The 23,329-nt window shown below is 35.2% G+C and overlaps 1 protein-coding gene across 1 annotated transcript in view; it reads left to right on the plus strand.

Annotated features, from left to right (window-relative positions):
* Nucleotides 1-6: 6 nt before the first annotated feature.
* The window catches only part of SNTG1 (syntrophin gamma 1), an 895,276-nt gene continuing 871,953 nt past the window's right edge, over nt 7-23,329 (plus strand). The window contains exon 1 of the mRNA XM_031669313.1: nt 7-1,997. The gene's annotated coding sequence lies outside the window, so the exon portion shown is untranslated. The remainder of the gene's footprint in view (nt 1,998-23,329) is intronic.

Consider the following 23,329-nt stretch of genomic DNA (forward strand, 5'->3'; position numbering starts at 1 on the left):
CCTTCCCCACCACACACACCAGCGCCCCTCGCCAGCCTTTCTCGAATTTCCTCTCACGTCTATCAACAACCTCCTGGTAAAGAAATCTGCACTGCACAAGTCAAGAGCCTGCAAAGGCGGGAGATGTTACAGTCCAGCTCTTTCCATCTTCCCCCTTTACTCTACATAGTTTCAAAGGTCCGCATGGCCCTGGTTTTGACCAGTTTTCCAACAGTTTCAACGTTATGTATTTCAACTTCCCGTCTCAGTTCACTCGCGTCTGCACCCGTTGCCGAGTGTGGGTGGCGGAGCCCTGGGTGACAGCACTCAGGATCACGAACCCATACGCTTCTTTATGCTCCTTGTCAGCCAGTTGCCAAGAGCAGTGGAACAGACACAAGTGGGGGCTGTTTGGAGCGGGAGTGAAGAGCCTTCAAGGCCCAGGAGAGCGCGGATTCCGGAGTAGGGAAGCGAGGGGGCAGCGTGGGAGACCAGAAGGGAAAATGGGCTGAAAAGCCAAGCAAAAACAACAACAACAACAACAACAAAAAACAAACAAACGTAAATTGGGCTTTGCGCCGGCTTTACAAAGGCAGAGATGGTCAAGCCCTCTGACTGACTTTGTGCCTTCTTTATCCAGTCCTTTGTGAAATAAGCCGCTTTCTGCCCCGCTGCAGGAGCTTAGGCTGTGGGAGACTCGCTTGCACTGCCCTGGGCCTCCAAGCTCCCTGCTCGCTGAGCCCAGCGCTGACACTCACAGGAGCTGCGTTCGCTGGATCCTCTGAGAGGCTCTGCAACGATCCCGATCCCGATCCAATTCAGCGGCATTATAAAAGGTAGCCCAGTGGAGATGCCCTTTCTTGTCTTTTTCATTCTTTCATTCTCTGTCTTTTAAAATTTTAGCAATATCCTGTCTTTTCCCTGTGGAGGGTCTAAGAATCTTCACTGGGTTTAATTTAGGAATTTCAAATTGGATATCTCAAAATTTGAATGTGGTCACCTTAATTGGTAATCAAGATTGCGAAGTCTTCCAAAATAGCCTTTTTCATCTTATGTAATTAGAGGTCCATGAGCTTTCCAAAGAAGCTCTGGATTTTCCACGGTACAAATCTGTATTTCTCTCTCTCTCCCTCTCTCTCTCTCTCTCTCTCTGCCTCTCTCGTGCGTGTGTGTGCGCGCGCCTGTGCGTGCGTTTTCTTTCATTTCTGGCATTAGGAAACTCGTTCAGGGCCACTGAAAAGTCAGGGGAGGCTCAGATGTTATTTCCCACGGATTCCTGTTTTTCCGGAAACGTTGTCACCAAATAAGAATGAGACTGTTATTTTGTAGAAACAATTAGCCTCTACCAAAAAAAAAAAAAAAAAAAAAAATTCACCGGAGGGGAGAAGGCTAGGCTGGAAGAGAAGGAAGCTGCTGCTTGGATTCGCTGGTGGAGGAAAGTGCGACCGGGAGCTGGGCTTGGGGGCTCTCGTCCCCTTAGTTCAGCACCAGAGGGGATGGACAGCGTCTCCGGACCGGGCTGCAGCCACAGGAACGCAACTAAGCTGCCGAGGCCGCTCTCCTTGCCTTCACTGTCGTCGCCAGGGGCAGCTGGGCTCCTTGCTCCTCGCAGCTAAAAGGAGGTGTCTCCTATTACTCCCTCGCCTCCCGGTCCCCTTCCTTAATGGATGAAAAGTACCCCTCCCTCTACACCTGCTGTACCTAAGGACAGGACTCTGAGGAGTACTCTTGCTCCACCGATTAAACTCTCAGCAGCAACTTCAAGAATCATTTTTCTATAGGGGCCTGGGAGGAATTCTGGCAGAAGAGTAAAGTCGAAGTTCTTAGAAGCTCTGAGAAATCATGGGCCATGCAGTAGGGGTCGAAATGTTAAAAGGCCCACTCTTCTTGAAATAAACAGAATGGTCCTGAGTGGATTGCAACTGTTTTGGAAATAGCTTTGTGAAAAGAGGTTGGAGATCTACTCAAAATTCTACGTTAGAGAAACTGAAAAGACATCTAATTTCATTGCTTGGCAGGTAAGTGATAGCACTATTATTTTTGTTTTTTTAAAATTCTAATGACTTGTCTTATGGTTTAACAGAAAGAACATAAGCAATGTAATTTTTCCTGGGGTTAAGGGGGAGACAAGAAATTTTGTTTTAAAATAATTGTTTCTGGATCATTGTGTGACAAGAAGAATCAAAATAACATACATGTTACCTTACATAAATACAGTAAACTTTTAGCTGGCCATTTTTTATTGCTTGTTTAATATCTTTTTGGATCTGTGCATATCTTGTTTATTTTTTTCCAAAGCTAATACAATCTGACGTTTCCCAAGATAATTTTGTTGTCTTATATATGCCCAAATGATCCTGTCGGTGTTACATAGTGTGCAAGGCTCAAAAAGTTGAAATAGAGAGGGTTTAACCATGCCCTCTAACACATTTTATATTGTCACAATATACCAAACTATGCATGGGAACAAACACATGTATACATACACACCAGATTTCTCACTCCATGCCAACCCCCAAGTATACCTACACCTGTAGAATCTTATGTAAGGAGACACTCGCATTTTTACTTAGCACCCTCTTTCTGGCCTTTTAAAGCTCAAGACTGCTTTCTCAAACTTGATCTGCCAGAAGGCAGAAAATGAGAAGCTTTAGTGTGTCTCTTTAGGAGAGCTGGATTTCAAAATCATTCTAACTTACTAGTTCTGCAAAATACATTTGTCACTGAAATTCAGAAAGTGATAGGGGCCAATAGGTTTCCGAAAAGCCGTAAACTTTAAAATGCTCATCAAATCTGTTTTCTGTTGATTCTTATTTCTAGTCTTCCCCTGGAGCTTTAAAATTACAATCTTTCACAGTGACCTTGATAAGCATTCTGCTTTAATAAAAAGGGTTCACTGGGCAAAAGCAGTTACACTAATTTATAACCCGTGCCTGACATTTCACTAAGAACTTGATCAATTCCAATGAGTACATTCAGTTCAGTGAAGAGTTTCCACTTGCAAGGATGGAATTTTATAGTCATGTAAATACATGTGATGACATATGCATAATCAACTCTGTGAAAAGAGTTTACCCCTTTGAAAAATTACAGGAGATCTTTAGGTTTTACTTTTAATCTCATTGGTTGTGTGTAACTGATAATAAAATGGCTCTACTTCACATCTGTACATACCTTCCTTGTCAATTTTAACACAAAAATCATTGGAGGCCGTTACAGTGGCATTCATTGGTGTGGTGATGTCCTCTTGTTTTATGTTGGCTGAGTGTAGCAATTACTCTCTGAGGAAAAATCATTCTTAACTGTCACCACTTACCATGAACCTGCTTGCTTAGCAGAAAAGGAGCAGAGGCATCTATGTCACTGAGCTCCTTGGGGGCTCTGTTGCCCTATATAGGTCAAGAATGATTATTTGAGGAGCAGAAACATGTATCATTGATTTGGATTTCTTCCCAGAAAACCTACAATGTGCTCTTAACACAATCCTTTTTTTCCCCAATAGGAGAGGTATAGAAGTGAAATTATCACATGGAAGACTTAATCATATTTTAAGAGAGTTACAGCATGTTGTTAGACAATTATTTTGGTTGTCAATTAATTAACACAGAGGGACTCCCCTAGTCAATAGGGCATAAAATGTAAGCAGAGAATGTGTTTCCAGAAGCACTCCTCTGGGTATATGGCCGCAGCAGTTCCCTCCTCAGGGGCAGAGGGGGCAGACTTTCTCTATGTGTAACTGAAATCTCAGAAAGTGAAAGTTACCTTTGCCTAATCCCTTAGGAGATTTAGTTACAGAAATACTAACTCTAATTCACCCCAAACTCTTGAAAGTGCTTGGAAGCCCTTGTCAATCTTTATCTGTAGGGAAATGTCCTTATACTGAGATAGAGTTTGGGAAAGCAACTTAATGCCTACCTAATGCTAATCTCTAATTGCAAAGCAGATAGTCGAACAAACCAACAAAAAGGGGATAGTGGAAACCAACCTTCATTATTGCACAGAATCACTTGTCTTTAAAGATCAATCAGCATTTTATTAAGGGATGTCTGTACTCCACTAAGGACATCTATTTGATTTGATAGTTATTTTGTTTTGCTGAATAAAAACGATGCATGAGGTCTTAGGAGTACCAAACACAGTATCTCTTCTTCATTAAAAAAAAAAGCTTTATTGGATAAGACTAAGTGTTGTTTGCTGTTGCTTACATTTGAGACTCAAAAGGGAAAAGTGAGATAGGATTACATAATCTAGAAAATGTAAAGTGTATATAGGACCAGAGGATAATTAAAATGAGCCCTGGAGTCCATTCAATTGCCTTCTTCCAAAATATTATAAAAACATTTCTTGATTAATTTTTGCATGGACTATATAGTAATATTTATATATTACCTGTATATTCTAATGTAATTATCAATACCATGAAATCATATTGGATTCTAATGTTATCTAATGTGGGCATTAGATAACTAATGATAATTAGATATCTAATTAGAATTACTCATTAGATAACTAATGAGAATTAGATAACTCCAAGCCTTTGGAGTTATTTACTTGGGTTTCAACCAAGTTCAAACATTTATCAAAAATCATAAAAATAAGAAATGACTATTGCTAATATTTAGTAATTGGCTGTTTTTGACCACTTAAAGATTTATAAATTCCAGGCGGCTAACCTGCTTACTCACCTAGTTCCGTCAAGCAAGACCAAAGTCACTAGGAAAGAAAAAAGCATGTTGTAAGCTAGAAATTATTTCCGTAGTCATCTCACCTTCCCAGAAATCTGTACAGTGTGTTACAGAATAGAACTCAAATGGAGAGAGACATCTTATTTGGTGTTTTCTTCCTATTTAGCTTATCAGAGTGAGCACATAGCATGTGTTGGAAGAGACAACATCCTGCAACAAGAAACATGTTACACATCATGTTGTAGGGAAACAAGTACTACCCGACAGTCAAAAGATCAGAATTTTTAAACTGCTGGCTGTAAGATCTTCTACAAGTCACTCAATTCACTGCAGCTTAATTTTTCTTCCTTAAATTTGGGGATGCTTTACCTTTCAATGAAGGCACAATAATTTACATACAGCTGATATGTGAACACTCATGAGATGAGTGAATGATGCCTACTTTGTGGGATACTGGAAAGTCCAAATTCAGTGATTTTGAGAGTGTTTTGGAAACAAGTGTTGTATCTGTGGGTTACTATCAATAATTTCCAATAGCATTCATTCATTCATCAAAAAATCCCACCAATTACTATATACCAGGCACATCCTTTATATTTAACAACTCTCACCTCAGGGAATATAATACTTTCCTGATAATTCAGCAGTCATTTCCTTTATATCTCTTAATGGTATAAATATAAGCGATATTCAATGAAGGTGGATTTAGTTTAAAAAATATTTATTACTCAGAATTGACACCACGTTCTTTATCAATTGGACAAACCTAGTTGACCTGAGTTTATTTCAACAACTTTCATTTTGACCCTCAAAGAATCTATTACTTTGTGCCATAATTTTCTGGTTTATAAAGGAGTGTTAATGTTTGCCATTAGTGATATTGATAAGAAAACTCATAGGATGAAGTAGACTTCAAAACTCCCTATCCTAAAACATCCAGAAAATATTGTGATTTGACTGCTGGCTTGTGAGCATGGAGTGAAATGTGGACAACATGAGGGCTGATCTAAGGGGCTAGCCTGGAAATTCTGTTAAGATGCTGTCTTGATTTAGTCCAAAGCCTAGATTCTGTTCATAGGCCTCTTCAGGAAATCTCTTTAGAAAACCAAATAAGCAATATTTCATTGCTTATTTGCTTTTCTTAATTGGGGTTTTAAAAGTCATTATGATTTTTTCAATGTAATTTATCAACATTTGGTCTGTATAGATTTCTAGACTATCAACAAAAATATCCTGATAGTATGCTTAAGAAATGTAAGTCAATATTTGGTGCTACAGTTATTTCCAGCATTGTTCTGTGGTTAAATTATATGATTGCACCAGAGATAAAAAATTATATCATCACTTACTTAGTAATATAATTCAGATTGTTTGTTTTTTGTCAAACACACACACACAAAAAAAACCCAGAAACGGTCGAAAAAATAAAATGAACAAGAATCAAGAGTAAGAGGTCATTAAAATAATGTCTTGAGGCCAGATAATTTACCTTTGAATTATCCTTAAATTATCACTGTGAAGTTTCTTCAGCACATTGTACTCACTGAAAGAGTCAGAAAATCATTTTGGGTCTCCTGAATTTGTTCTTCAATTTGTCAGCAAAGTTAAAGTGATCATGTTATTTTTTTTCAAAAACGTATCGTTCAATCAATTCATTTGAATACTTGGTAATTATCACTTCATCATATGTAATGTACATACTCGAAAACATTTTTAAAATTAAAAATTGTGAAGTAATTATATGCTCTATGTTTAACAAATTTACTCACAATTTCAGTTTAAGATTTAGTTTTTTAAAAGAATAAGTGTTTGCCTGGTGAATTCACTAAATAACCTAATGAAAAATTGAAATCTTTTAGAAATGGTGCTAAAATTTTAATAATAATGTGTTACTTATATAAAACTATGAAAAGGCCAAGTACAGTGGCTCATGCCTGTAATCCCAACACCTTGGGAGACTGAGGCAAGAGGATCACTTGAAGGCAGGAGTTTGAGACCAAGACCTGCCTGGGCAACTCAGTGAGACCTCGTTTCTTCAATAGGAAAAAAAAGGTAAAAAATTTAAAAAGAATATCTGGGTGTGGTGAATGTGCCTGTAGTCTCAGCTACTCAGGAGGCTGAGATGGAAGGATCACTTGAGCCCAGCAATTGAAGGCTGCAGTGAGCTATAATCACATCACTGCACTCCAGTTTGAATGAGATTCTATCTCAAAAAAGAAAAACTATTAAGAAAATAATAAATTTTATTTGAACCTTCTCAAGGGGAGCCACAGTGAGAAATAGGTATCTGAGATTAAGAAATTTAGAGTATAGATGAGAAAAGAGTATTTTGTGGTTAAAAATGCATCCAGTACACACAAAATCTGAGGTTCAACATGGTTTGTCATCGATTGGTTGTGTGGTCTTGGGTAAATCACCTTATCTTAATTTAACTGCTCATCTGTATCCTTGGTCCTATTGGTAAATCATTATTATGTCCATGAGAAACAAAGTCTATGTTTAGTTGAACTCATAAACTTTCCTTCCACATCCGTCATGCCATTCTTCTTGAAAATGTTTCCGTGCTCTCATGGTGGAACATACATGGGATTTAGAATCAGTCTTAAGTTTGAATCCTGATATAGAAATGGCATTATTGACAAAAACTTGGGCAAGGAATGTGAAGTCTCTGAGTCTGATGTCCACTGCAATGTATTGCGGGGAACAGTTAATGAGCAAATTGTATAGAATGGCTAGTGCATTGCCAGGGATTTGTTGAAGCTGGTGAGTGTCATGACTTGGCCTGTTAGACTAGTCTATGCACATGGCTCTGATCAATGACTGCTCTCTCATTTCTCCAGATAAATCCCCCATGCTGTACATTCTCTTCCAAACATACTGTCCTCACCACCACATAGTTCTTTTGTTAATGCTTTGTCCTAGACTTTCCCTTTTCTGTTTACTTATTCAAACTTATATCTCTTTACATAGATTGTAAATTCAAATTCCCGCAGGGTGTACGCAGTTCATGTAAGGAGTGAGGCTAGCCAGTGAGATCTGCATCACATTGCAGAAAGCGAGCCCGTCGAGAGTCCTTGGCTCAGCTCTGCTCAGTTAGAACAAAATGTGAGAACTGAAAACAGAGAATTTTGTGTGAAATCTACTTTTTGTTTTACCTAATTTGATTGTTAAAATTTTGCATGTAGCGAAACAGACTACATGGTAGATTCCAAACATAGCTGTCGAACTTTTTCATTTCCCATTTCAATGATATTTAATAGAAACCTCAAACTGAGATATTTAGTCAATTTTTTCCAGACCTTTTGGTTTTTGTCTAAAAATGAGACGATGAACCAGGACTTCATGAAAAGGTTCATCTTAATATATTTCTACAATTTTAAAATAAATAAACCTAAAAATAATGAGTGGCTGAGATAAAATAGATACTTCATGTTTTTGAATGGGCAAAAGTTTTGTGGAGAAAAATTAACTCATAGAATAAATAGTAATGAAGATAGGTCAATAATATTCCATAATATATTTTATTCCAGCATCTTTTCTAGCTACTGTTTTTACCCCTCATACACACACAACAGCTACAATAACCCAGATAATAACCTTGACTAACAGTGAGACTAAGAAAAGATGATTAGTTTTTGACTAATATCTGCAAATATTCCTTCTTCCCAGAATACAGATTTTCTATTTTTGTGTCTACTCATATGTGTAAAAACAGATAATTCCTCTGTAAAGTTATGTTTTACATTTCATCAGCAAATTATAACACACTCTATAGAATGTTCTGTTGGAGTTCACAAATTGGAGGCAGATGTCTTATTGTATGTTTGATGATGTAAGTCCACACACCCAGACAAGTGCACAAACACAGGGATGGATAAGATCATGCTTTGGTTTGATATATGACAAATTTTTTTGTAATTTATTCTTTTCTAATCCCTGTTAATAGTGACTGTGCCAAAGGGAAAAACAATTCTGCCATTATTGATGGAAAAAAAAAGGAGCTTATTTTGCCTAATTGGTATTTGTATATTTTAATTTCTTTTTTTGCTGGAAGTGACAAAATCCCAGTTCAAAATGGCTTAATCCAAATAAGCAACTAAACAAAAAATATATTTACAAAAGAGAATTACTGGCTCATGCAGTAGTAGATTATAGCAGGTATGGCTTGATTAAAGTGTTCAAACATTATCCACATTCTTCAGTGTTGTCTTCATTCCAAAGTACAGTTTGCCTACATGATAATGTTTGCCTCTTTCTTTGTTCTCACTGTCTTTCTCCCTCACTCCTGTCTATGTTTCTGTTTCTGTCTGTATCTCTTTTCTCCCCCTCTCTTCTCTATCTCTTTCTCCGTCTTACTCACCTCCTTACCAGTTATAGATCTACAGTCCAGTTCACTTCCTCAATAGTTCCAGTAGGTGTACTGGGACTGACTAAGGGAATATTACTTATTGGGCTGAATCTTGAAGTAGGGCGGGCTTTACAAAATCACACTGATTGAGGGGTATTAGTTATTGACTCATATCTGCAAATATTCCCTCATCTCAGAATACAAATTTCTAGCATAGTGCAGTTTTCAGCAGAAAGGAGAGACTACATTAAAGGATAGAAAAAGAACAACACTTGTCCTCTACAATACTAGTGAAGAATCTACCCAAGATTTCTAAGTCAGTGAATTTATCTACTGTTGATGGAATACTCAGCAAAAGCGGGTTCATTGGCTTGTTGTTTCCCTAAAAGCTTTTTTTTTTTTTTTTCGTAAGGAAAGAACATCTTAAAATGAAATGTTTGACTTTAAATGTAATTAACACATCAAAGTTTTGTGGGTGTCCTTTTCCTGTATTATTAACAAATGAATAATATGAAAAGGACACAGAAATGGATTAAAAAATCATTGGGGATAAAAGAATTGTTATTTCTGAATAGTCATTTTTTTCTGTATTTGGTGATTTTTTTCAGTAGTTTTAAATGATATTTCCTTATTTAACACGTGGTAAGCCTGTTCCAGCTTAGCTAAACTATTTTTCTTTTGTTTCCCTGGTCTGGTTTTAATCTTGAAGAAGTAAAAGTCCCAAAAGTAGATTAATCTACTTGTGTACATTTTACGCCATTATTATAGATAACACAATCAAGAGTAATACAATAGGGCACATTTAAGTCAAAGTAAGTCAGATTGTGGTAGTTTGTCTAATTCATTAATTTCACAAATTGGCTTTATTTTTCTCTTCAAACACATCTTTTTCTCGACTTAAGAATCCTTTTAAGCAATTAGAGAAAACTAAAATTTGCCTATTATCCACCTAATTCATTTATTTTTATTTTCCATGTTGTGTTTTTTTCCAAGAAATCTTCTTGAAGTTGGAGCTAGAAGTTTCAGTATAAAGTCTTCATAGGGCATAATAAATGCAGTCAAGAAAATGTAACCCTACACTTCAGTTTCCATTCATAATACTATTTTCTCACATTCTATGTGTTATTTATGATTGTTAGAGTCCTGTTTTAGGGAATCTCATGTGATTCTCACAGCAGGACTGGTAAGCTGACCTTTTCATTCTGGTTTTGCAAATGGGACAATCAAGGTCCAGAAAAGTTAAATGATTCTCTATAGATTAAGTCAAAATTGAGATTTAAGATCGACATTTAATACTTTTCTATTCATAAGTGGTTTAGGAAGAAAAACTGCCTCTCTTCTTATAACACCTATTATAGGCTTTACTTGCTTCAGATTACAGTAAATAAATAAAAAACAAAGAAACAACAACAACAACAAAAAACAGCAACTGAATTTCATTGACTTTTAGCTTTACTAAGCAACTGGAGGGATTTAGATTCTCAAGAATCTTGAAGAGTTCATATATTATCTTGGTCTTAATCTTATACAAACACAGAGGTTTTTGGACAGCATAATCACATGTTGAAAGTCATATTTTACAAGCTTCAGTGAACCATGGTGGACCAGGGTTGATTCTGTTGCAGAATTCAGACTCGAGCTGATGAGAACTGTTCCTAATTGGGTGAAGGTTAGACATGAGCCTAATAAAACTAAATGACCAGATGTTAGTGATGCCACTATCACATTAAACAAGAATCAGGAGGAGGCCAAATGAGCTAATGTTTTCATGTACTAGGTAAATGCTCACATGTTTTATAAGTGTGAAATACGCCTCTTTGGAAGGAAACATGTGACATCTGACATGGGATAGGCCAAATGGATAATGAGACAACATAATAGCCAAATACAGGTGAAGTACCCATTAATTTTAGAAAGAGGGTAAAACCTGACCTATCTAACTCAGAGTTACCAAAGTGGAGATTACTGCTGCCATTATGAAAATGTATTAGCTATTTGAGAGAATAAAAGAAAAACAATTGCTTACAGACATAAATACCTTTCAAAAGTAGGAAAAAATAAGAGAAAAGAAGGTTATAAAAGAGTCGTAGAAAGTGTAGGGGAAAGGTATAAAGGAAAATTCATAGAGTTCTAAGAACCATATCATGGTTAACAGTGTTGATACTGCACAGAAGTGAAAGGAATGAATGTTTGAGGTTCCTTTGGGTTTGCTCAAAAGCAGATCATGGGGCAACTTGGAGAGAACCATTTCTGAAAAATGATTAACATAATCTTTGGACTGTCAGATCCTCAAGATCAAATCAAGGACAGACAGTAGAAAGATTATGTTCATTCTAGGAAGAGGGTAGGGATTAGAAGGAATTTTTTATGACAAGGTAAAAGCACTACAGAATTATTGCTGACAATGTGTGTTGTCTCCCTTATTGCTTCCGGTTTACAGCCTGCTTTAGAATTAGATGGTGCTGCATTTCTGGGAATATGAGTGCTTTGTTGCATTAGATCAGATCAGGTCTGTCTGTGGTGATTAAGGTCTAGTGATTGGAATTATAAATGAGAGTATAGTCAACCAAAAAGATACACATACTACCTGGGAAGACATCTGTTTAAAGTTTTCTTTTCTCAACCTCATTATATATTCAATTTTAAGTGATCATGTAAAATATACATAAAATATACACATAAAATAGTCAATAGTTACTCATTTGTTTTAGCCACTGAAAATTGACTTTTCTTCACTTGGAACATGTGAAGCAGTGTTGACTTTACTTGAAAGGCTGACATTCATTTCAGATAATGGTGTCTCTTTTTATTATATCATCCTATTATGTTCTCTTCGACATGATTTGTCTTCTCTGCCTTTCATCTTGTGAAAAATTTTCATATTTTTCTAAAAGAAATTTTGGAGCATGAAGAATGCATACAAGGGATCTGCAGACCCATCTAAACTTCGTTAGTGGACTTTATACCTCACTACAGCTCAATGACCTGGAAGATAAACTGACCCTGTCTGTTCCATCAGAACAACAGGAATTTCCCAAGTTCAGGCAAACAAAAGTTGGCTTTTGTCTGATACTCAAATTTCTCTCTCAATCACTCAGATTCTCCAGATAATTGCCTGGCTTTTATCTTGGTACTAGAGGAGTAAATTATCTACTTTCTGGAGGCCAATTAAGTTTTCTAAACCACTAGTGGGCCTGTTAGCAAATTACCTTTTCAGTGCACTAAAAAGCTCCCCAGTAACCCAAAAGAATTAATGTACCACCAAACGGTGAGCAATTTATTCCTTCACCACTGATGAGGGCAGACAGTTTAGAGCATTAATAGGAGCATTTACATTGAGTCACAGTGAAGTATGGAGTCACTGAGCCTCTGTGAAGCTAACCCATGGAGGGTGAGGAGGTGTTTATCACTGTGGAGAAGGGAGGAGGGACACAAGAGATGATCCCTACCCTTAAAAGCTGCAGATAATGCTGTCAGCCGTTATCTGGATGGAATTTCTATATCATCATATATATATTTGGCAATAATAGGGAAGTTAACAACCCATGATCATGAAGAACTATCTGCTTTTAGATTTCTGTAGAAGTATTCTTTGTGAAATAATCAACTCCTTTATTTTTTCATGTACTGACCATTGCTATTTTTATCCTGGTCCTGTTTGTGAAATGGAATAATTTATTTCTGCCAACAAAAAAAAAATCAATAACTTGGATGTAAATGAACCTACTACATGTAACTGTTTTTGGTTTTAACTATTCTCCTGTTTCTCCATAAACGTACTGATAAATGTAGTGATTCATGTCTACTTTATTAATTACTGTTATTTCCAGTTGCGGTTGATATTCTACCTCAAATATCTGGAAATTCAACTGAAATAATTTTTTAAGGCCCTTTTTCTCAGGTCTCATGAATCATATTTCAAGCAATATACGCATATTACTACATACCATTCTACCAAATAACTCAAAGATATCCCACCCTGTTTTTAGGAGATATTGTCAAAAACATTTACAAATACCAAAGATTTCCTAGTCATGCTTATGAATGGATAAAATTGTTTGGAGAACTAAGCAATTCTACTATGTATAATTCAGTGTTGTTGGGATTTTGTTAGAAAATAAAATTCCTTTAAATCTTACCCACTCTTTATTTCCCTGAAACATTTTTGCAAGGGGAAAACATGGATAAAATAGGCATAAAGGTAGAATAATCAATTAAATGAAGCCTAGAAATTATTTACATTATTTTTATAAGCATATAAAGTCTTCAATAGGCTATTTTCTTCTGAGCAGAATTAACAAAACTCAAAATGAAATACAGTCTCTTCCTTCAATGTGTACTTCTAGAACATTTGCATAAGATCTTCACTTTAGTGTACTTAGCTGAGCCAAATTACTCAGCCTTTTCAAGTTTATAAAGGATACATATTAAGACATTGAGTCCTAGGAGGAAGATGACACTCAAATAAATGAAAGTTTTGAGCGTCAATCTCAGACTGTATTATAACTGTTCCTAATGAACATGGAATTTAAACAACTGGAACAAGTCCAATAAGGAGGAAAAAAAAGTTTTGGCATCTGATGAGTTACTTAGCATATCTTTTTGTAAAGAATAAAAGCTCTCTGGCTTCCAGCAAAGAGTTTGTGAGCTGTATGGCAGTGTTTTGAACAAGGAGATCATTTATAAATGCTGTCTTTATTTGGGAAATAATTACGGGATGCAGCTGCAGGTTTTAATGACTTTTAATAAAGTATGTTATAAAGTGAATTAGCAATAAATGTCTAACAGATAATACTGAATCAAGACATTAAAGAACATCATTAGATTTATATCTTGGATTGTTAAAGCAATAAATGTGTTCTTGTTAATACCATTTTTTTTTTAAAATTTTCTAGGACATTTTGAGAGAAATTTCAAGTCAGGTTAATTTTTAATGAACAGGGTTAGTCTATCAACTAGCTTTGCTAACCCAGTACAATTTTAGATATATAACTAATAGAGTATCAAAGCTAAAAACTCTTAAATTTCAACAATATATAGAATTATAAAATAAGGTTCACAGATAGTATCTGAAAATACAGTATTTCGGCCACTCAGATTATTATGACTTTCATAAAGAAAGATATATGTACTTTATAGGGGAAAAAAAGTTTGTTAGAAAATCTGTGTTCAACACTTGCTTTACTGGCATTACCAGGACTAAATTTCAATGTCAGGTGGTCAGAATAGCAATGATCAGGGGCAAATACAGATAATAACTCACGCTTCCTGTTTGTACAAGTATTACTACACCACCGCAGTATGCAGAATAATGCAGTATAAATTTGTTTTAAAAACCAAGTTTATTTACCAACCTCCAGAGGTGAGCAGAGCCGGGTTACCATAGCATTGTGATATCATAACAAGCTGGCATTGGAAATGTACTCAGAGATGATCAGGTTAGGCAGCTGACCCTCTGAATGTCTACAATTTGTTTCAAGTTTCAAATTTAGTTCATGAGGGAGTTTAAACATTAATTATGTTTTATTTCATGATGATACTCCAAAAAGGCTAAAGAGAAGTTGAATAATGTTTAATGGGTATGGAACCCATAGTTCCATATGGAACTCTGTATGGAACCATAGTTCAGGGCAAATGAGCAACCTAGGATGTTGAGAAACAAGAGAAGAGGCAAGTTGTAAGTCTTGCTTGACTTCTCAAATGATATTCAATCATTGTTGAATTCCCTTCATAGATGCAGCTATTGGCCGGGTGTAGTGCCTAACGCCTATAATTCCAACTCTCAGAAAGTCTGAGGCAGGAGGATCATTTGGGGCCAGGAGTCTGAGATCAGCCTGGACAACAAAGTGATACCCCCATCTCTATAAACAGGAAAATAATTATCTGGACATGGTGTTGTGTGCCGGTAGTTCCAGCTACTCAGGAAGTGGAGGCAGGAGAATTGCTTGAGCCCAGGAGTTCAAGGCTGCAGTGAGCCATAATCATACCACTGCATTCCAGTCTAAGCAACAGAACCAGAACCTGTCTCTAAAAAAGTAAATAAATGAAATAAACAAATTATAGATGCAGCTATGCACAGCTATGTTATATTTAAATAATTACTTTTCTTTCAACTTTTTACTTTAATTATAAACTGAAAGTTGCAGACATAATTTCTTATGAAACCTTCATCCAACTTCCTTAATGATAACATCTTATGTAATTGTAGTACAATGCCCAAGCCAGGAATTGATATTATACGATATTGTCAAATACACTATAGCCTTATTTACATTTCACCAGTTTTTACCTGAACGAATTTACCTGTTTATGTGTGTGTGTGTCTGTGTGTGCATGTCTGTCTGTCTGTCTCTCTGTGTGTGGAGTTCTGTGTAGTTTATCCATACATAGATTTGTATAACCACTCTTACAGTCAAGATATACAACTGTTTTAGCACCACAAATAAACTTCCTTGATCTATCTGGTACAGTGTGATTCACACCCAGCTACCCTGGAAACCACTGATCTGCTCTAGCTCCATAATTTTGTCATTTTGGGAATGTTACACAAATTGAATCATACGGTATGTAGCATTTGAGCTCCGTTTTTTGCACTCAGAGTAAACTATCCAAGTTGTTGCCTGTGCCAGTAGTTTATTCATTTTAATTGCTAAATAGTATTTTGTAGTATTCCAGCTCTTCCAATCTGTTTGCCCATTTAGTGATTGAAGGACATTTGTGTTGCTTTCAGTTTTGGGCTGCTGTGAATAAAGGTGCTATGAACATTAATGTACAAGTAATTTGTTATGCAGTAATAGGTAACTGGAATATCTCCCTATGAGCACCCTTGATCATTTAATAGGACATGTTAACAATATATTTTGAGAAGGTAGGTAGAAAAGGTACTAGAGAACAAAGGACTTCAATCAGTCATACTAAGTTTTACACTCTGGTTTTCATGGATGGATGATGATTTTTTACTGGTTACATTTTCTCTGTTAGTTTCTGATATATAATACTGTAAAACAATAATAATTTTCTAGGAAGTAATGTAAAATTTAAACAAATCAATAAACTTCCCACACAAGTATCAATTTTCTAAGAAGAGGTTCTAGGTAAAGTCATATTTACTTGATTTTATAATTACCCATATATTCTACTACAAAAAAAGTTGGTTTGTGAAATGTAACAAAAAATCTACACACAATATGTACAAGTATAATTTTTTTATAATTTATATTTTTTAGAAGTTCACAAATACATTTATAAAAACTGGAGCATATATTATGCCATAAAGGAAATTATGCTGAACTTCAAATGATTAAATTTCAAAGACCATCATGTTTTATCAATACAATTTAATTAAACATAAACTAATTAAAAATAACTATAGTTTTTCAACAAATCAATCTGAAACAAATGAACATTCACATGCAAACAAAATGAGTCTAGACATAAACCTTAACAGTCTTCACAAAAATTAACTTAAAGTGAAACATTCATCCGAATGTAAAATTCAAAGCCACTAAACTCCTTGAAGATATCATAAGAGAAAATATAGATGACCTTTTATATGGCAATGACTTTTTGGATATAACATCAAAGGCATAATCCTTGAAAGAAATAATTCATAAGCTAAATTCGTTAAAATTTAAAATGTCGCCTCTGTGAAAGACAATGTCAAGGAAATAAGAAGATAAGCTATGGAATAGGAGAAAATACTTGCAAAGGATATATTTGATAAAATACTGTTATTCAAAATATACAAAGAGCACTTCAAGCCCAACAATAGGAAAACAAACAAACCAATTAAAAAATAGGTAAAGGATCTTAATAAACATCTCACCAAAGAAGATATGCAGTTGGCAAATAAGCATATAAAAAGATGCTCAACACCTTATGTCATTAATAAATTGCAAATTAAAACAACAGTGAGATGCCACTGCACAATAAAAAAATTAGAAACTTAGAATGGCCAAAATCTGAAACACTGACAATACAAAATGTTGAAAAGAATGTGGAGAAACAGAAACTTATCCATTGCTGGTAGAAATGCAAAATGGTAGAGCCACGTGGGAATACAGTTTGGGACTTTTTTACAAGACTAAACATATTCTTATCATACAATCTAGCAATCACACTTCTTGTTATTTACTCAATTATTTGAAAGCTTATGTCCTGCAAAACTGGCCCAGGAATATTTATCACAACTTTCTTCGTAATACCAAGCTTGGAAGTAATAAAAATGTTCTGCAGTAGATGAATGAATACATAAACTCTGATACTTCCAGGCAAGGGAATACTATAAGGTGCTAAAAAAAAATGAGTTGTTAAGCCATGTAAAGACATGGAATGTGTGTGAAATATATGTTAATATTAACTTAAGAAGTTGAGAATATATTTTAAATATTAAGTTACTTAAATATTATGGTACTAAGTGAAAGAAGGTAACTTAGAAAGGCTGCATATTTTATGATTCCAACTATATGACATTCTGGGAAAAGCAGAGTTGTGGAGACAGTAAAAAAATAATAATCATAATAAATTATTGATTGCCAGAAGTTAGGGGGAGGGAGGGATAATTAGGCAGACTATAGATTTTTATGACAGTAAAACTAATCTGTATGACACTATAATAGTGGACAAAAATCCTTATACGTTTGTCCAAACCCACAGAATGTACAACACCTAGAGAGAACCACAAAGTAAATGATGGACTTTAGGACTGGGAGTGGTGGCTCATGCCTGTAATCCCAGCACTTTGGGAGGCTGAGGGGGGAGGATCACAAGGTCAGGAGTTCAAAATGAGCTTGGCCAACATAGTAAAACCCCATCTCTACTAAAAATAAAAAATAATAATTTAAAAAATTAGCCTGGCATGGTGGCATGTGCCTGTAATCCCAGCTACTCGGGGGACTGAGGCAGGAGAATCACTTGAACAAGGGAGGTGGAGGTTATGGTGAGCCAAGATCAAGCCACTGCACTCCAGCCTGGACAATAGAGTGAGACTCTGTGAGACTCTGTCTCAAAAAATAATAAATAAATAAATAAAAATTAAAAAGATGGACTTTGGGTGAAGATGTGTCGTGGAGGGTTTTTTTTTTTTTTTTTTTTTTTTTTTGTGAGACAGAGTCTATCTCTGTCCCGCAGGCTAGAGTGCAGTGGTATGATACCAGTTGCTCACTGCAACCTCTGCCTCCTGGGTTCAAGTGATTCTCTAGCCTCAGCCTCCTGGGTAGCTGGGATTACAGGCACTCACCACCATGCCCAGCCAGTTTTTGTATTTTTAGTAGACACAGGGTTTCTCCATGTTGGCCAGACTGCTCTCGAACTCCTGACCTCAGGTGATCCTCCCACCTGGGCCTCCCAAAGTGCTGGGATTACAAGTGTGAGCCACCACACTCAGCAGATTTTTACTTAAAAAAAATTCTTAGACTGTAACAAATGTACTACTCTGCTGGTGTGCAACAAATGTTGATAGTAGGCTAGGTTGTGAGTGTGGCAGGGTGGGAGCTATACAGGAACTCTCTGCACATTTTGCCCAATTTTGCTGTGAATGTAAAACTGCTCTAAATATAGTATATTTAATTTTTTTAAAAATAGAAAATTTTCATGTTTGTAAAATTAAGAAATGCTTTTCCCCAATGCAAGAAAAAATATTTTTTAATCAATATATTTTAAACAAAAAAGTAATAAAATGTTACACATATGAAATTTTAGGACATGGATAATTTATAAGTAATTTTCTAGCCTTAAATGTATTTTTGGAAAGAAACAAAGAATAAAGATGACTAAACATCCATGTCAAAAATTTTAAAGAAATCTAAAAATAATCACAGCGGAATTGGACAAGAGCCTATAATTAATATAAGAATGTAATTAATGAAAACAAATGCAAACATAGTATAGGAAAATAAAGAAAAGGCTGGTTTTTCAATAGATTTATATATGAACAAACTATGGTAGGGCATCAAGAAAAAGGGAGGACTTAAATAACTAATAAAGAAAATAAAATCAAGATAAAATTTATTTAAAAGATAATAGTATATTGTGAACCACTTCCCACCAATATTTTAGAATTTTTATTTGCAACTTATAAATTCCTAGAAAAATATAATTCATTGGAGAGGAAAGAATGAAAGCAGGGGCCATGTGATTCACTCCTCTCCTGAGGACATGATAAAGGCCGGTGACTCATCTGAATCTCTTCCTAAATACGCAGGCACTGGCCTCTTGCTCAATGGCACTTGCCAGGTGGAGAGGGCAAGCCCGCATCTATGGAGAGCTTGTGCAGGCCATCCCTGATTTAGGACTGATTATGGGTTCCCCGAAGAATGCCATAGGAGTGATTCAACTTTCTGGGCTGTGAAACGGAGGTCTTTTGTGAGGTAATCTGTGCATCCCTCTCAGGGACATCCTCTGATCCAGTGAGTGAGGTGGGAAGGACGCACCTGGGGGGCTTTCCCCTTCCCCTCCCTGCCTGTGCCGCTAGGTGACAGGTGTCAGTAGCTTTATCAGGGAGGCCTGACACTGGGTAAGATCCCTGAATCATGGATTTATGATTGAGCAACTCAGCCCTTTGTTTTAGCTTATTTTATAAAGTGTTTCCTTAAGAGGCAGAAAACCAAAAAAAAAAATAAAAATAAAACAGAACAAGTAAACAACTAAAACAAAAGGAAACCCAAAAAGCCTTATAGGCATTAATGTAATTAAATTGTTAGAAAAATATAAATAAACTACAAGTCCAGATTGCTTCAAAAACAATTTATACCAAAGTGTCAAGAAAAGAATATCCTGGGGATTAGGACAAAAAGAAGGCTCCCATGAACTTTATAAGGTTATCAAATTTTGAAATTAAAACATGACAGGAGATAATATGAGAAAGACAATACATAAAATAGGAAACCACATCCATAAATAGTAAAAAAAATCACTCTTTGTGCCTTTTTTACATTTATATCAGTGAGGCAAGATTATTCTATTTGAAAAGTAATAAAGCAATTAGCACTATTAATAGATTATGAGAAAGAATCATACTATAACCTCAATATATAGGTTTTTATTAACTAATTAAAAGTTATTCGAATTCCTGATAACGTCTAATAATCTAGCAAACTAGAAATAAAAGGGGACTTTCTTAATCTGATGAAGGAGATATATAATATATATATGTGTATATATATATGTGTGTGTGTGTGTATATATATGTATATGTTCCAGAAACCACCATTCTTTATTTGTATATGTTGGAAATTTTCTGTTTGAAACCAGTAACAAAGTAAGAACAGCAGTAAAACCACTACCTTCCCATATTGCATTGAAAGTTTTTTCCACCACAGTAAGCACATTAACGACAACAACTGACAAACACTTTAATGGTTAGAAAGGAATACAAAGACACCTGCCTTACTTTTTGCTCCCAAAATTTATAAATAAGTTATTAGTAATAACACATAAAAGTATACACATATATTTTATGCATTGTGTGCATTTAATTTTTTATAATTAAAGGAAAAAAGTTATGTAATTGAAGCATCAAAACAGGCCAGAAAGTCCTCTGCTCACCCTTCCCCATTCCATTTCATGCAGCTTCAAATCCCTTTTGTGGAAGAGACACAGATCACTAAAACAGGACAGTTTTACCTCAACCACTGGAGCTTACTCAGTTTTCTGTTTTAGTTCCTATTACATCTTCTACAACATAGCAAGTGCTCAAACACATTTGTTGAGTGAGTGAAGGTCTAATATTTTAAAGAAAATTAATAATTTTTGCTCTGTTGTTTAATCCTAATTAAATTATATTTACTTTTCTTCTAACTTTTTATTTGAAAAATGTCAATCTTAGAAAAAAATAGAAAGAACCGACACAGTGAACACATATAAAATCTTCACTGAGATTTATTAATATTAAATAATATTGAACATTATTATTGAATAATGTTTATCTTTCACTACTGATGTCCAGTGTCGTATTATTACACATGGTTTCTAACTATCTGAAACTAGCCATTACGGTATTTTTGTTTAAATAGTCAGAACGTATTTAATGACCATTTATTTGATCCCTGTTGTTTTTTTAAATACATTGAGATATAATTCCCATAACTTAATACTTACCCTCTTAAAGTGTATAATTTAGTGGCTTTTAGTTTATTTACAAGGTTGTACAACTGTCACCACTATTTAATTTCAGAATGTTTTCATCATCTCCAAAACAAACTCTGAATCATTAGCAGTCACTCCTCATTCTTCTTTCCTCCCAGCGCTTGGCAACCACTAACATATTTTCTATTCCTATGGACTTTCCTATTCTGGGCATTTAACATAAATGGAGCCATAAAATCTGTGGTCTTATGTGATTGACTTCTTTCACTTGGCATGCTGTTGCCGAGGTTCATCCATATTGTAGCATACATGAGTGTTCATGCTTTTTCATAGATGTATAATATTCTATTGTAGGATTTTACCACATTGTATTTATCCATTTATCACTTGGTGAACATTTTGATGTTCCCACTTTTTTATTAATAAGACTAAAGCTGCTGTTAACATTCATGTGCCAGTTTTTATGTGAACATTTGTTTTCAATTTTCTTGGGTATATATCTAGGGGTGCAATTACTGGGTCATATGGACTAACATCATGAGGAACCACAAAACTGTTTTCCAAAGCAGCTGTTCGTTCCCACCAACAATTCATGAAGGTTCTGATTTTTCCTCATCCTCACCAGTGCTTTTTAGTGTCTGTGTTTTTTATTATAGCCATCCTACTGGATGTGAAGAGGTAACTGACTCTAGTTTTAATTTGCATATAATTAGCAATTTTTTGTTGCTTATGATTTTGGTGGGTGTCACATCTAATAAACTATTGCCTAATTTAAGAGCTCAAGATTCATCCCTAAATTTTCTTCTGAGAATTTAACAGTTTAGCTTTTATATTTTGGCCTTTGGTCCATTTTGAATAAACTTTTGGATATGCCATGTTGTAGAGGCCAACTGTATTTATTTATTTATTTAGCTAGTTAGTTATTTTTGCTTATGGATTTCCAGTTGTCCCAGCACCATTTGTTTAAGAAACTATCCTTTTCTCATTGGATGATCTTGGTACATTATTGGAAATCAATTGGCTATAAGTGTACGGGTTTGTTTTTTGAACTCTCCATTTTATTCCATTGATGTTGATGCCCAGTCTCATCCTAATACTACAGAATTTTATCATTGTACCTTTGTTCTAAATTTTGAAAGAGGTGAATGTGAGTCCATTCATTTTTATTCAACATGTTTGATGCTCATTCATTCACGTAATGCATATATATTGGTAATCTTCTGGACTCGGTTGTGGAGGTTTAGCAGGGATATCATTACATATTTATGGTCTCTGCTTAAGTTAGGAATTATGTGAGAAAGGGAAAAGGCATAAATGTGAAAAGATAAGTAAACCTAAAATTTATATCCAAGATGTTTGCTTCTTTCTGTCTGTCAACAAATTCATAACAGAAATCTAATATGCTGAGAAGGAAAAGTGCATAGTACAATCTGTGAGATGAGTGTGTGGAGGTAAGTCTCCTATCTAGTTAGGATGTCTGGGCTGCTGTTTAAAACATAAACCTAAATTTGACTGGGTTATTCTCTAGTCTTTATCAGGCATATCTTACTTAAATTGATACCTTCCCTGATTACACATAGCTTTCCTTGCAACAAACACCTTTCCTGGCCATGATCACCTGTCCTGGTCATATATACTATATAGATCTATCTATCTATCTATCTATCTATCTATCTATCTATCTATCTATCCATCCGCCCCCCCAACCCACCTATCTACCTATCTATTTATCATATCATTTTTGTAATATTATCATGTAGACTTTGAGACAAAATATGATAGAGTGGTATTTTCAAATTAGGCAATTTACAAAGTGAAATCTTCAATTCAGTATAAAATAACTGATCCAGGGTGAAAATGCTATGATAAAGATTAATGTGAGAGTGGAAGAGACCTCAGAGAGATGGTGGGACTAAATTATTCACTGGAAATTATACCCCAGAAGAGTATGTGTTTAATGATAGAGTTTGCTCTGGAAAGTGAAATAATTGCAAAATAAACATAATAATTGCCATTGTCATGATTATGTTGGCCAGTCCTATGAAATTTCATCAAAAATACAGGTGCAAATATAAGATCAACATGCTTGTGTATGCATGTGAAAACAGTACCATGTGTGAACAAATAAATAAGTTGACTTAAAATCTAATATTCATAAGAAAATATGGGTTTCTTCATGAAACTTCCATCAGCCAAATAGCTCAAACAGGATAGGATTAAATGAGTAACCTGG

Source organism: Papio anubis, chromosome 8 (genome assembly GCF_008728515.1).
Source record: "Papio anubis isolate 15944 chromosome 8, Panubis1.0, whole genome shotgun sequence".
Classification (NCBI taxonomy): domain Eukaryota; kingdom Metazoa; phylum Chordata; class Mammalia; order Primates; family Cercopithecidae; genus Papio; species Papio anubis.